This window comes from Pongo pygmaeus, chromosome 15 (assembly GCF_028885625.2).
Source record: "Pongo pygmaeus isolate AG05252 chromosome 15, NHGRI_mPonPyg2-v2.0_pri, whole genome shotgun sequence".
Lineage (NCBI taxonomy): Eukaryota > Metazoa > Chordata > Mammalia > Primates > Hominidae > Pongo > Pongo pygmaeus.
The window spans coordinates 42,479,858-42,494,859 of NC_072388.2; positions in this window are offsets into that span (position 1 = coordinate 42,479,858).

Here is a 15,002-nt window from a genome sequence, read left to right on the forward strand (position 1 = left end):
TGTACATGCTTTGCAGCAAATTTAAATCAGGAATATTCAGATTAGTAATTTGAAGTTATATAACTTGAATGCCATCCCTATGATAGGTTGAAACATGTGATCAAAATTTAACCTAACTTTGGCATCTACTATTACGTCAAAATTTGTTAACAATAGATATAACATTCAAGAAAAAGTAATCGCTATTATTTTATTATAAGTTTGTCATTTTTTATAGCAAAAGTAATTTACAGGACATCAAGACATCTTTCTCTGAAACTATATTCCTAACAACCAGTCACAGTCCCTTCACAATCTAGCTAGAGCCCATGTTCTAGATTGAGTAACCATTTGTTACTAAAATGCAAAGGATATCTTGGTGAAGTAAGCTATTGTTTGTTATCAATGTACATATTTGAACAACTTAGTTATTTTTTTTCAGTTTTAACTTGTCATCTCATTGAAAATCAATCATTTTTAATAGAAAACTGTGATACAGATTACCTGAGAGCCCTGCACAGTAATCAGAACAAACATAGTAGGATTCTTAAGAGGAAAATAAGTAAATGTGAAAGGCAAATTCTTATACTTTAAAATTGTATCTAGATCTCACTGTGTCTTTTTCCCACTCTAACATCAGAAGGTAATGCAATCACACACTTTCTTTACTAATGTTTTTGCTTAGTCTAGGTACCCAAACACCAATGTCTGAGACAAAAGATTGTTTGTAAGAGCAGAAATGAGGGACTGGAGAAGTGATCCAGGGAAGGAGAGGAAGCTAATGTACTGGTGCATTATTTACTTAGCCACCACTGTGTATCATCAGTTCTGAATACTGCTGGGACCTGTTGAGGAGCCTTGAGAAAAGTATCTCAGAATTATGCCCCCTAGCGGTAAGAAAGGGAAACATTTATTTGTCACCTCCCCTCACAGATACAGGTTTGTTCCATGGGACATTAACATTTTAGTACTTCCTAGTTGCATGTGTGAAAGACATGAGGTTCCTACATGAATATGAAGTTCTTACATTATAATGTCAGAGAAAAACCAGGGCAAGAAGAAAGAGGTGCAGAGTATGTGCTTAGCATGAGAAACTCTTAGGTTTTACTCAAAACTAGTTGCCACACCTCTGCTAGTAATGAGATGAGGCCAAGAAGATTTGAAGTGCATTGAAAAGGCATTTTATACAGTCAGCCCTGTGCCTCGCTTAGATATGTAGATAGGTTTATGCTCTCCATTAACCACAATCCATCTTATAGTCCCCTTCAGCCTGATCCAAATTCTATGAGTTTCATAAAAGACAATTATTGTGACTAATTATAATCTCTGTTCCACAGCTCACTCATAGTCCTAAACTGAAATTTCACCATTAACTCTGTTTGTCTTCACCATGTGTTCTAGGTTTTTTGAACCCTTATTTCTTATATCAGCCTATCAAGTGTTTTTACCTGGTTATGTAACAAAATAATAGTCTCTCAAAAATCTAACTCCTCCATTTCCTTGCCCTTTTTGGGCCATGATTGCTGTAAGTACAGGACAGTAAGAGTTAGGATGAATAGGCCTATCTTACATTCACTTCTTGATTTCTAGAGGAATGTTTTTCAGGATCTAGTACAACATATCAGTCATTGGCTCAACATATGTACAACATCTTGGAAAACAAAACTCCAAATCTTAGTGGTAGTCCCTGAGCTGGTATCTTACCTAAGGCTTAATAAAGTCAATCTATGGCTCTATCAATGCAGATGTTTCTGAGTGATGAGATAGATGGGAAGACCCACAGATCCCACAGTCATGTGCATATTGTAGAATCTCCTTTATTACAAATTGAGTTCCTTGTTCCAAAGCAATGTTGTGTAGGTGCCATACTACTAAGTCAGAATTCTGTATCCCCTTATGTAGTGGTGCTGTCCAATAGCACTTACTACCAATAATGGGGCCTCTGTTGTCATATGTGTAGTAAGTAACAGAGCAGCAACATCCTGAGGGTATACTTTCTATGGCTACTCCCATTACCAACCCTTTCACCAAAAGCAGAGCCTGGGACAAAGATCTATAGTTAGGTAGTTTACTTTGGAACACTGGAGAGTTGGAATAAGCAAAGGAAGTAAAACCAGTACAAGGAGTTCTTACAGCTAAGGGTGACTCATCACATGATGTCACCAAAACATTCTGAGATGCCTAATAAAATGTACCTTAAAACTATCCACCCAGTGGAAAAACAAGATAATTAATCCATGGGCTCCTATCCCCATTGATAAAGTGCTGCCTCAAGGAATGTCAGCTCTCTCACACTTCTAAGTAGTGCATGCATGAGGATCAAAGAATCCCTGTAGGCTTCCCGGCTGGCTTCCTAAACTTTGTCTTCAGAGAAGCCATGGAGCAGGAAATGTGAGGTGCAGAAAATGTAAATAAGGCAAAGTGCAGTCAGGCTATCTTGTGCAAAGCTTGTTAAACTACACAGAACCAATGCAATATGGCTGGGATACTGAGTGAGGTAGGGGCAAGAAGCTATGAAGCTGGCGCAAGGGCCCTTCAGAAGCTCATTGCTCTCCAGTGGTTAAGATGGATGTAGTGAAAGTGAAGGTCATTCTGTAGTTACTCTATTAACATGACTTTGTCTTCTCCCAAGGTGAATCAAATTGAGCCTTCAATATACCCTACATATATCCAGAATTGTATAACTATAATTTAGGAAGGCATTAACTAATATACTACTTTAAGACAAAAAAATAGCATTTAGAAGACATGTCTTTAAAACACAGCAATTTGGAATTATTTTCGGTCCAATGAGAGGACTTGTTCAACTAAAAGTTAGTAGATGACCTTCCTCCAAAGATAATGTAAACTAGGTATGAAAATTGGTTCATCCTCCTTATAAATACTTTCTATCTTCTTGTAAACACTCTCAAAGCTAACAACTGGGGGTTGACATGTCATGTAAGAGAAATTCATGTTGTTCAATGTTTTTGCATCACTGGTTTGATGAAATAATTGGTTGTTTTTCTTGTTTTTTCCCTTTTACATTAAAGTTAGACACATTAAAGGCATAATAATATTTTTTTATTTCATTGGATTTTTATCATAATTATTGGGTGAAATAACACAACATTAAACTAGTTAACTGATTTTTGCTGTCCCATAGGCTTATCATTTATTCTGATTTAGTAAAGACATATGGTGGCTTTATTTCATTTATTAGAAATGGATGTTATTTACCCTTCCATGATGTACCTGGGGCATTCAGATTTGGAATAAGATGTGTGAATTGAATTATTATCACAATATAGTTGTCCTCCTGTACACCTTCCTAGGAATATTATAATGTATTTCCTATACTCAGTAACATTAAAACATTTTTATGTAAAAACTTCCTTTTAAGAATAATCAAAATAATATGATTGAAATGCCTACTATGTGCCATGGACTAAACTAGATTCTGGGAGAAAAATAATAAATACAACTTGGTCCTTTGCCCTAAATGTCTAATAAAAAATTTCTATTCACTTTGTAAAACTTACCATTATCTTTACATTATAATTTCATGACACTATAGACATACACTTTTGTTTTCTCTGACACATGTTCAATTTGAGACTAGTAGGGTAGATTATCTAATTCTTAATAGTGATATTTTCTCCCAGACATATCCAACCAAACTATGCGTCATCTTAACCATCCTACAGCTACATTCAAGCAAATACCATATTCTGTGCATATGTCTTTCACTTGTGCCCTTGAATTAATTGGTTTGATTTTGTCCTCCCTCTTATTAAAGTAGCACATGTTCTCATGTTTTATAGCAAGACTATCAGTGTCTTCTTTTCTTGCTCTTATCTTCTATGTTTCTTTCTAATGAACATGATAGCCAATAATTGGGGTGACCATACATCCCAGTTTTCCCGCAACACTCCCAATTTTTCCTATTGTGACGAATGAAAGCAGTCCCTTTCACTCTAAAAAAAAATGATCCTATTAGGGGATAAGTTGCATGGTCATTCTACATACAATAATACTATATTCATCTCGGTCACCCTATTCTTTTCAAAGTCTTTCAATGGCTAAGGCAAAAAAAAAATTTATATAGGATCCAAAACTTCCTATAATTTTACCAAAATCTATCCTTTAAAAACTTCATTTAACATGTTCTCCTTTTTAAACCTACGTAAGTCATTTTCCAAGTTTAATAATTTTGATGGTGAACTCAAATTTCTTGTTTTCTTGCCATTTTTCCTGATTACTTTCTTTTATATTCCCTTTGAGCCACAGTGAACACTCTTTTGTCATTCACATCCTAATTGGTAACAATCATGTTATTATTCTAGTAAAGTTAGCTCTAATAACAGCATTTAGTTACCTTATATATTCTTTGATTTTTGTATTTATTTTTATTTATTATTATTATGAATTTGCTCATCTCTGAGCACCTGGAGAACTTCATATGTTCTGATAGGAGACAATACTGAGTAGTGTTTAATAACAGGGACTCTGGTGTCACAGTGACCTATGCTTGAATACTAGTTATTCCAGTGTGCTCTACCGCTTAAGCTAATTATTTGCCTTTATTATACAATATCTCTAAATGCGACAAAGGTAACTTATTAAATAGGGTCAGGGAACAGAGAGAAGTACTAGGAACCAAATAACGGTCCATAATACTTCAAAAATACTAACTCCCACTCCCATTTTTCTCCAACCAATACATTTTTGCAGTCCTAAAGATAAATATTACCTCTCCAAAAGTTGGGAGTCAGGTGTATGTTATAAGCTAGGTTTTACGTGATTGAATTTACTACATTTGAAGAATGTGGGATTGGGACTGGTAGGCATAATATTTTCCCAGGCCCCAACATTTCAGTTATTAGTCTAGGTCCTGGGGAATTTCTTATCGCTCTTGAGGAAAAGTATTCATTTATCCAGGGATGCTCTTTATTATCCTTGCACTGAATGTCTCCTTCACAAAAGTTATGACCTAACTTTTCCATATTCTCTGAATTTAAACTTGTCGAATTTGATCACAAGTTTCCCTCTCTCATACTTCCCTGTAGGCAACTTGCCATCTAGTGTTAAAAAGAAGCATTCACACAAACATTACATTGAGTGTGATAGAAACTATGAGAAAGTAATGCACAAGTGAAATGGAGAACAGGTATTAGAAATTGGAACTCTTTCTTTCTCTCAAACCTAGGATAATAGCCAGAAAAATGGTATCCATAAATATTTGATGGTAAGATTAATTGACTAAATCAACTATTTCTATAGTTAATTTAAATAATATATATTTTACTTTCTATCAGTTATTTCTGTTACAATATCTCAGCCATTTTAATGATGATGATGAAAGATGGGTTTATGGAGGACTCTACAACTTACAAGGCAGGATTACTATTTATCCTCCAGTTCATTAGCAGATTCATTAGTGCTTTATTTGGTTTTTTACCAGGTTAGATAGGCTAACAGACAACAGTCTTAATGGCACCAAGTTATTGCATAGAGATTAAAAATAACCTTCTAATAAAATCTGAAAATAAATATCAAAAATACTTCAGGGACTTATTTAAGATTACCCCACTGGATGTATATAACTTTACTTAATGAGCCGATTTCACTAACTCACTCTTTATTTCTATCTGCAAACAAGTTGGATACAAGTCTGTTTTTTTTTCCTGAGGCACCAAATATATATGATAATTATAAAATAAGCATCTTAAAATTTTTGTCATGTTGATGATATATTTTGGATTTCTTAATAATTTCTGAAAAAAATTTATTAGTAATAGTTCAAAAGAAATAAAGTTTCCTTACAATAAATCAATTGAGCAGCTACAAAATTTAAGAATGTAAAATAAGCTGAAAGTGGCATGTCTTTATTCATGAATCTGTCAAGAATTCTCCTTATCCCATTTTAGTTGTTTAGTTCTTTCTATATCACTCTATATTTGCACAAAGAGACATCTATACATTTATGAAACACAATTCAAGAATGCCAAAAGAAAAAGAACCTAGCAATTTAAAAGTATCTAAAAGAAAATATTTTAAATACTATCTTTTGATCACTTTCTGTGACCAATTTTTTTAAACTGACTTGTTTCTTCGAAGTCCTTCTACACAAGCCCCTAATGAAATACTGCAGATAAAGGTAGGCAGGGAAAAATACGAAGGGGTTAGAAATGTATAAAGCAAATTTAGGAATAATATACCCATGCACATAAATGCTTGTCATGTTATGTACATTTAGGATAAAGTTTGGTAGTTACTATCAGCCCTGGCAGGTATTTATTCAAGATATTTGGAAAGCCTATTTAAAGAAAAAAAAAAAGGAATAGAGAAAGAGTCAAGAATCCAAGTCATGTAAGATTAAATGACGAAGTTCCCCAGAAACCTCTTCAACTTCCTGTGTGTGTGTTTGGAAGTCAATCATTCTCAGGGTTAGTAAGTTCAAGTCAGATCAGTAGAGGACATTAAATAGCCACCAGTCAGAAAAGCAAATATCTAGGTAAGCATGATTGTCAGCATTCATGGCAGATAAGAGGCAGCTGTGAGACTGGCCAGAAAAAAAGCAGGAAAAGTACAGATGTAACCAGGATTTAAAATAAAATAGAAAGATGCTGCATCATCAGAGGATTAGGCACCAGATTACTGAGGCCATTGAGCAATAGGACTGGAAAGGGTAGGAGCAAGATACATAATAAAAGACCTCTGAGCATAGTTCTATCAGGGAGGCAGAATTCAGTGAGACAGTTTTCTGCTTCCTGCCCTGGTTTATGGTCCTAAAAGCTGTTATTATATGACCAGAGGCAGTATATACCCAGATGGAAAGGATCAGGTGAAGTTTGAGAGGCATGTTTAAGTTTCACCTGCTTCAGCTGATTTCTTGATTTATTTATGAAATGTCTACTTATTGAACAACGTTCACATCTCTTCTCTTTGATACTGAAGTGGTCAATATAACCAAAAGGAATTTGAGCTCTTCTGCAATAATATTTTAACTACTTAACCTAATTTTTAAAAAAATACATCCTTATATTCAGATGGTTAATAACTATATTTCATTCCTCACTGCAGTACAAGGTATGTTAGTCACTCATCAAAATTTGTGTAATCCTTCTTCTCATCCTCCTGGGCACACAGCAAGATTCATTTCCTGCTTTCTTTCAATTTGATATGTCCAGGTTTCAGAGCCCTGGGCAGTAAAAAGTGAAAATTATGTGCACTGTTTCTAGATCAAGCTTTATGAAGTGGCTATGCTTCCTTCATGTTCTCCTTCCTCCTCTTCAAACTGGATATACAAAATACTTAATTATATTGTGTATATATGCAGGGTCTTAATTGACCCGGAATTTACCCTGCTAATACAATCACCACTAGCCATTAAGTATTTATATTAAAATTAAATACAATTTCGATTCAGTTCCACAGTCACACTCACTGCATTTCAGGTACTCAATGGTCACATAGCAAGTGGCTACTACCATTATAAAACATATCATCATTGCAGAAAGTTTTACTGGATAGTGTTTTTCCTAGATGATGGTGAAGCAAAAATACAAAAACAGTCTGGATACCTGACTCACCGCATAGAAAGTCACACACAAACCAGTACCATCTATTTGGGACAATTAGGTGAGTGAAATATAAAATACCAGTTTTTGAGTCATTCTACAATTTTGGGTCTATGTTACTATAGGTGCTGGTTACCCTAAATAGTACAATCAATAGGATATTCTCACAGAAAGTTCCAATTAACCCAAAAGGTAGTAGTACATTGCCAGACACAAGCCTGAGTTGACATCAGGTGAGCAGGACAATATTTAATTTCCATGACAGACAAACTATGGGTGTCAGGTAAATAGTATAAGGCCTCTCTATGTGTAATATCAGCATCCAAGTAAGATGTATATCAAGTAATTTAAGGCAGTTCAGAGTTTGAATGCAATTAGAAAATAGGTTTATTTTATAACCAAGTCCATTTCCATTACACAGTACAAAAGATTCTTGTAACCAGATATGGGAAGCTGCTAGTTCATCTGCAGGCTGCTGTCTACCCAAGGACAGACAGAAATTAAGGCTGTGTAATTTCTCCAAGACAGCAAGCAATAGCAGATTTACACTCAAAAATCTAGGAAAGGTTAAGGAATAGAGCGTCTAGACACTCACTGAGAATAATAAAATTAATTTGATGAAAGGGCTTAGACAAAGATCTTGATTATTTATTAGGTATCCCTATGACCTTTGTCCAGGAAGTACATTTCATGTTGACATTCTTCATTCTGTATATTAACATTATACTTTGGCCAACAGCAAACACTGACTACATCGAATAAAAATACAAAGAGACAAAGTACTCCGTGTCTCGTTTTTATTCCTACAAAAAAAAAAAATGTTGCCCAGAAAAAGCAGTAAAGAGAATGTTGTGAGAAAATGCATCTTTTTTCCTGTACTGAAAGAAAAAATTCAATTGAAGTATAAATCTTCAGAGGATGAAAAATAACAGATTCCATTCAGACAGAGTGAGGTTTTTTTTCAGAGTTTACTGCAAGGAAAGTAATAAAAAATGTGAAGAAGGTTTCATGTGATCTTATAAAACAGAAAAAAAAATCTCTCTTGAACCACTAAGCACTGGTATTCAGGAGAGTAATTTACTCTATGAGCCTTTTACTTTAGGCCAGAAGGTACACTTGTAATAGCTGCTTAATCTTAACCTCAGGATTTTACAGCTCATGAACTTTTGTATTGACATTAATGAACAACCTAGGAAAGGTAAAATACTGATCAACGGAGACATCTTAGTTTCTTTAGAAAATTAATAAGGATAGTTCTCTGAATGAGAATTTATTGTGCGTGCCTTGAGAATTAACTGCTGTAATGGTGAGTCTTGATTGATTGGGGAAAAAAGAAAACATTTTGTAGGTGATGGTATGAGAAATTACCACACTATATCATGTCATCTCTAAATTTCACTATTTCTGGTTTTTGTTTTTAACCTGTTGTTACCTAAGCAATGCATGCTGAATAAGATGGTAGATTGACAATTAGAAATCAGAATCCTTGGGAACGAATTCAATTCATTAGCAAAGCAATTGTTTCTTAACAGAGATAATACTGCAAGGAAGTATAATTAATAGCAATAAACTTATTGATAACAAGAAACAGAATTTCCTGAGAATAATACATACTCTAATAATCTCTTGTTCTTGCTATTTAACAGGAAGGGACTATCTACAATGTGTAGAATGCTAACTACTCTGCCCCTAATCCTAATTGTCTGTATGTCTGAATAAAGGTAGGTTGCAGGAAATTGAATTAGCACTCTGTTTCTTAATAAACTCAGCACCAAGTAAATTGTGCATCTGTTTGGCAGATTCAGTGGGTAGCAGAAATTGAACAGCTTTGGCTCTTTATGGGCCATATATCTTTCTACACCATGTGCCTGATAATGTCGCTATATTTTTACCATAAATCTTAAAGAAACAGAATTCTTCACTGCAGCTATAAGGGTACAGCAACACTAAATGATTTATGTTACACAGCTATGCATTTAAATAGAATTCTTCCCTCTAGCCATAAGGGTGCAGTAACACTAAATGATCCATGTTACCAGGATACACTTGCTGTGGCCAGAATGGGACCAAGAGGTCATGTCCTGCCACATTGCCTTCCAGAATTCTATTGAATTAATCCTACAGCAGAATGTGCAAGTTAGACAGATGATTACTATCAGAAGCTGAAGATAAAAGTATGCAAAAGTCTGAAATTTTTTACAGGAACAAAGTAGAGCGCAAGTCAGTGTTTTAGCCATTCTGTATTGTAAAATTCCATTTGGATTTCAGGAATGAAAGTCAGTGGTGGCGCTTGGTAAAATAAACATTGTTATGACATTTTATAATTTCAATATAGGTATTTTGAGATATTCAAATAAACCAACCCTCTATACTCCAACTCCCAGGGAATAATAGACCTCCATAATTGGACACCTCAGAATTTGTGTGATGGACATCATCTAATCAAAGCAGGAGACAGATTTATCAAGGAAGACAGATTTTCTCAGCCAGCATGTCGTTACCTATTTGCATAGACACCAGTTGGGCCCTTGATAGTTGGAAAACAACCATTCTTAAACCAGCACTGTTTTAAAAATTGGGAAAAGATTGACATATAAGGAATTGAATAGGTATCCTTCTACAATCGTTAAATAAATTGGGCTCATTCCTTGAAGATTCTTATCAGAATAAGGTTTCTTGAAACTATCTGTGATGCTTGCTTCTAGGCTTGGCTTGCTGCAGAATTGGTCATATACAAAATCTGTTTGTTCATCTTGTCTAGATAACATTTCTGTGCTATGACCTCTCCCTGAAATAATTACAATAGTAGTTGAATGTAAATTTGTCCATAATCAGTGCTAATCTGGCTGTGCTTTGTTTCCTAAATTGAGTGATTATTAGATGCTCTTCCCCAGATTTCTACTTTCCTGAGCCACTTAAATACAGATAAATGGAAAAGAGTTTGTATACACCCACCTACATACACACAAATAATAATTAAAAAATGCAAAATACAACTTTTATTATCATTTTACTGTCATATGTGCGTGAGATACAAACTTCTATACCTATTTTAAAGTTTGCTGAATATTTGGTAATATTAGCGGTTAGGTCTAAATTTCTGAAGCTCAGTCCATTGAAATATTTATGTAGCTGTCAGCTCTACATGTTTTTAACTAGAACTAAGTGGATCCTTTTGTATGTTTTCTTAAGAAATGTTAGGTTCTGTGGTGCCTCCTGAAATTTGGAAAATTAAGATTGTGTATAGGGAATGTTTGGTTTTTTTCTTGTAAATTTGTTTAAGTTCCTTGTAGATTCTGGATATTAGCCCTTTGTCAGATGGCTACATTGTAAAAATTTTCTCCCCTTCTGTAGGTGGCCTGTTCATTCTGATGATAGTTGCTTTTGCTGTGCAGAAGCTCTTTAGTTTAATTAGCTCCCATTTGTCAATTTTAGCTTTTGTTGCCATTGCTTTTGGTGTTTTAGTCATGAAGGCTTTGCCCATGCCTATGTCCTGAATGGTATTGCCTAAGTTTTCTTCTAGGGCTTTTATGGCTTTAGGTCTTACATTTAAGTCTTTAATCCATCTTGAATTAATTTTCATATAAGGGGTAAGGAAGGAGTCCAGTTTCAGTTTTCTGCATATGGCTAGCCAGTTTTCTCAATAACATTTATTAAATAGGGAATCCTTTCCCCATTGCTTGTTTTGTCAGGTTTGTCAAAGATAAGATGGTTATAGATGTGTGATGTTATTTCTGAGGCCTCTGTTCTGTTCCATTGGTGCATATATCTGTTTTGGTATCAGTACCATGCTGTTTTGGTTACTGTAGCCTTGTAGTATAGTTTGAAGTCAGGTAGTGTGATGCCTCCAGCTTTGTTCTTTTTGCTTAGGATTGTCTTTGCTATACAGGCTCTTTTTTGACTCCATATGAAATTTAAAGTATTTTTTTTCTAGTTTTCTGAAGAAAGTCAATGGTAGCTTGATGGGAATAGCATTGAATCTATAAATTACTTTTGGCAGTATGGCCATTTTGATGATATTGATTCTTCCTATCCATGAGCATGGAATTTTTTTCCATTTGTTTTTGTCCTCTCTTATTTCCTTGAACAGTGGGTTGTAGTTCTCCTTGAAGCAGTCCTTCACATCCCTTGTAAGTTGTATTCCTAGGTATTTATGCAAAGGTACTTCTCAAAAGAAGACATTCATATGGCCAACAAACATATGAGAAAAAGCTCATCATCACTGGTCATTAGAGAAATGGAAATCAAAACCACAATAACATACCATCTCACGCCAGTTAGAATGGCGATCATTAAAAAGTCAGGAAACAACAGATGCTGGTGAGGATGCAGAGAAATAGGAATGCTTTTTACACTGTTGTTGGGAGTGTAAATTAGTTCAGCCATTGTGGAAGACAATGTGGTGATTCCTCAAGGATATAGAACCAGAAATACCATTTGACCCAGCAATCCCATTACTGGGTATATACCCAAAGGATTATTAATCATTCTACTATAAAGACTCATGCACACATATGTTTATTGCAGCACTATTCACAATAGCAAATATTTGGAACCAACCCAAATGCCCATAAATGATAGATTGGATAAAGAAAATGTGGGACATAAACACCATGGAATACTATGCAGCCATAAAAAAGAATGAGTTCATGTCCTTTGCAGGGACATGGATGAAGCTGGAAGCCATCATCCTCAGCATACTAGCACAGGAACAGAAACCAAACACCACCTGTTCTCACTCATAAGCAGGAGCTGAACAATGAGAACACATGGACACAGGGAGGGGAACATCACACACCAGGGCCTGTCAGGGGGTTGGGGGGAAAGGGGAGGCAAAGCACTAGGACAAATACCTAATGCATGTGGAGCTTAAAACTTAGAAGATAGGTTGATAGGCATGGCAAACCACAATGGCACATGTATACCTATGTAACAAACCTGCACATTTGGCACATTTATCCCAGAATTTAAAGTAAATAAAATAATAATAATAATAATAAAGAAAGGAAAAAAAAAGATTGTGTATTGGGGTTGAATAAAAGAACATCACAATCATGACCAGTTTCATCTATCTGATTTCAAGGAAGAAAGGACTAAAAGTCCTATAGGAGGGTTCTACTTTGAATAATTTCTTGAAAAAAATGTGTCTCTGTTTGAATGATAATCTACCAATAGCATCTAGTACAAAATTTACATTCTTATTTGAGATTATCAACTAGGGAAAATAAAACAAAAACAATACACTTCGTTAGTTCTATTTTTTTTCCTTCTCAAGATGGTTAGAAGTGCATACTTAATACTTCCAAAATGAAATTCTCAGAACCAAACCATTTGTATCTGTTTTCATTTTACTGGGCATTGCAGTAAATGCTCAGTAAGATCAATAAATCTGCTTTCAATTAAATCAGATTTAATTTAATTTTGGCTCCACTGAAGAAGAGCTTCATTTTCTGCTCTGAAGCTTTTAGATTCTCCTTTAAGGACCTCTTTTAGTACAGGGTAAACCCACTGTGCAATTTTTTAATCTTTCGCTCCTAACTTGTACTGATATTTGTAAAACCACATATTTGATTCATTCTGCAGCTCCAATCTGTCTTACATACATCGCACTTTTTTTTTTTTTTTTTGGAATCCAAATTCTAGGAAACCCATCACACAGAGAATTTAAATATCTTATGGGTGTAGCCTGAGTGAAAAATAAAAATTTACATCTCTGAGCTCTGGTGTGAATGAAGATAGCTACTCTGGAGAATCTAGCTTAGCATCAATGAGATGCTGTAAATCTACAGCTAAACTGGCACAGATCTTAACTAGAGAAATGAAAGGTTTTTACCTCCTTTTCCTTTCATTGTCCTACATGACAGCCTGTCTCTTATCATCAATATAAAAAAATGGGAGCGACAGTATCAACAAATGTGAAAAATATGGTAAGAATTAAGCAGTTCCCAATACCTCAGGGTCCATGGTACTAAGACATCTTATCTCCTACAAATGTTCAAAGGGTTCCAAGAGCTTGGATTCTCTCTTATTGTTACGTTTCCCCTTCCACGTATACTCTCCAGTCTAGAACTCATAAGACTATCTTGGTTTTATAAAAGGATTTGCAAATTTGGAATTCTTTGCCCAAACTTGTACAGACCTTAGTAAATGAACAAAAAGAGTTTTAATTTTCTAAATGAGTGGAATTAAGCCATTTGATAAAAAGACGTGGGCAGGACTTGTGATCCAAACATTTTCTTCTCTCTGTTCTGGTTACACATCAAAATCCCATGGAGAGTTTTGTAAAAATACAAATTCTCACATCTCACATCAAAAGATATTAGTTAGCAAATGAAGAAACACATAAATTGATAGTATGACACAGAATTTTAACGTATGAAAATAAATCATGTATCCATTTAAAAATAACAGTGAGAACACATGGACACAGGAAGGGGAACATCACACTTCGGGGACTGTTGTGGGGTGGGGGGAGTGGGGAGGGATAGCATTGGGAGATATATCTAATGCTAGATGACGAGTTAGTGGGTGCAGTGCACCAGCATGGCACATGTATACATATGTAACTTACCTGCACATTGCGCACATGTACCATAAAACCTAAAGTATAATAATAATAATAATAATAATAATAATAACTTTGAAAGAGGATTTAAGTATTTCTTATCTAATCAAGTGATTTTATTTCCTGTCAATAACAGCAGAAAGCCAGGTAAAATCTAAGGCCACTACAAATCAAATCATGACCATTTAACACAATTTAAAAATTGGGATGCACTTTTCAAAATATCTTAAAATTTAATTACAACACTGATATTAACCAATATTAGCTTGCTTTTGTTTTTCTGAATCTCCCATATATTTTATTTAGTTATTTCAAAAAAATTACACTTAAAATATAAATGTATTTTATGTGATTTTTTAAATTAATAAAAACATAACTTTGGACCTGGATATTGATGAGATAGAATGGCTTTCTCTTATGTAGTAGGAAATATTGCACATATTTTCTAAGTCATGTGTTGCACAGAAATACAAGGTAGAGCTCTAGTCAAGGGTAGACAGAGCTCCATTCAAGGGTCTCAGATATACATATAGCAAATCTCTCAATAGTAGAATTATAATTTTTATATTCCACTATTGTATCATCTGGTAAATATACTAATTTTAATATATCAGATTTCTAAATTATAAATAAATTATATTACTTGTAGTAAGACTTGAATTCATTTGCAATTAAAAATGTGTATTGTAAATTATGAATCCAGTTTTATTTTGCTTCTTATGGATGGATAATTGTGATATAATATGGCCCATTTTTTCCCAGTGTAAATGAATAACATGGCTGTCATAGATCAATTATATTTATACATACACACACAAACACACTTAGTTTTTTCTCTCTGCTGCATTTGGCAGTTTATATATTCTGGCACAAACAACCATCTGGATGAATTATTA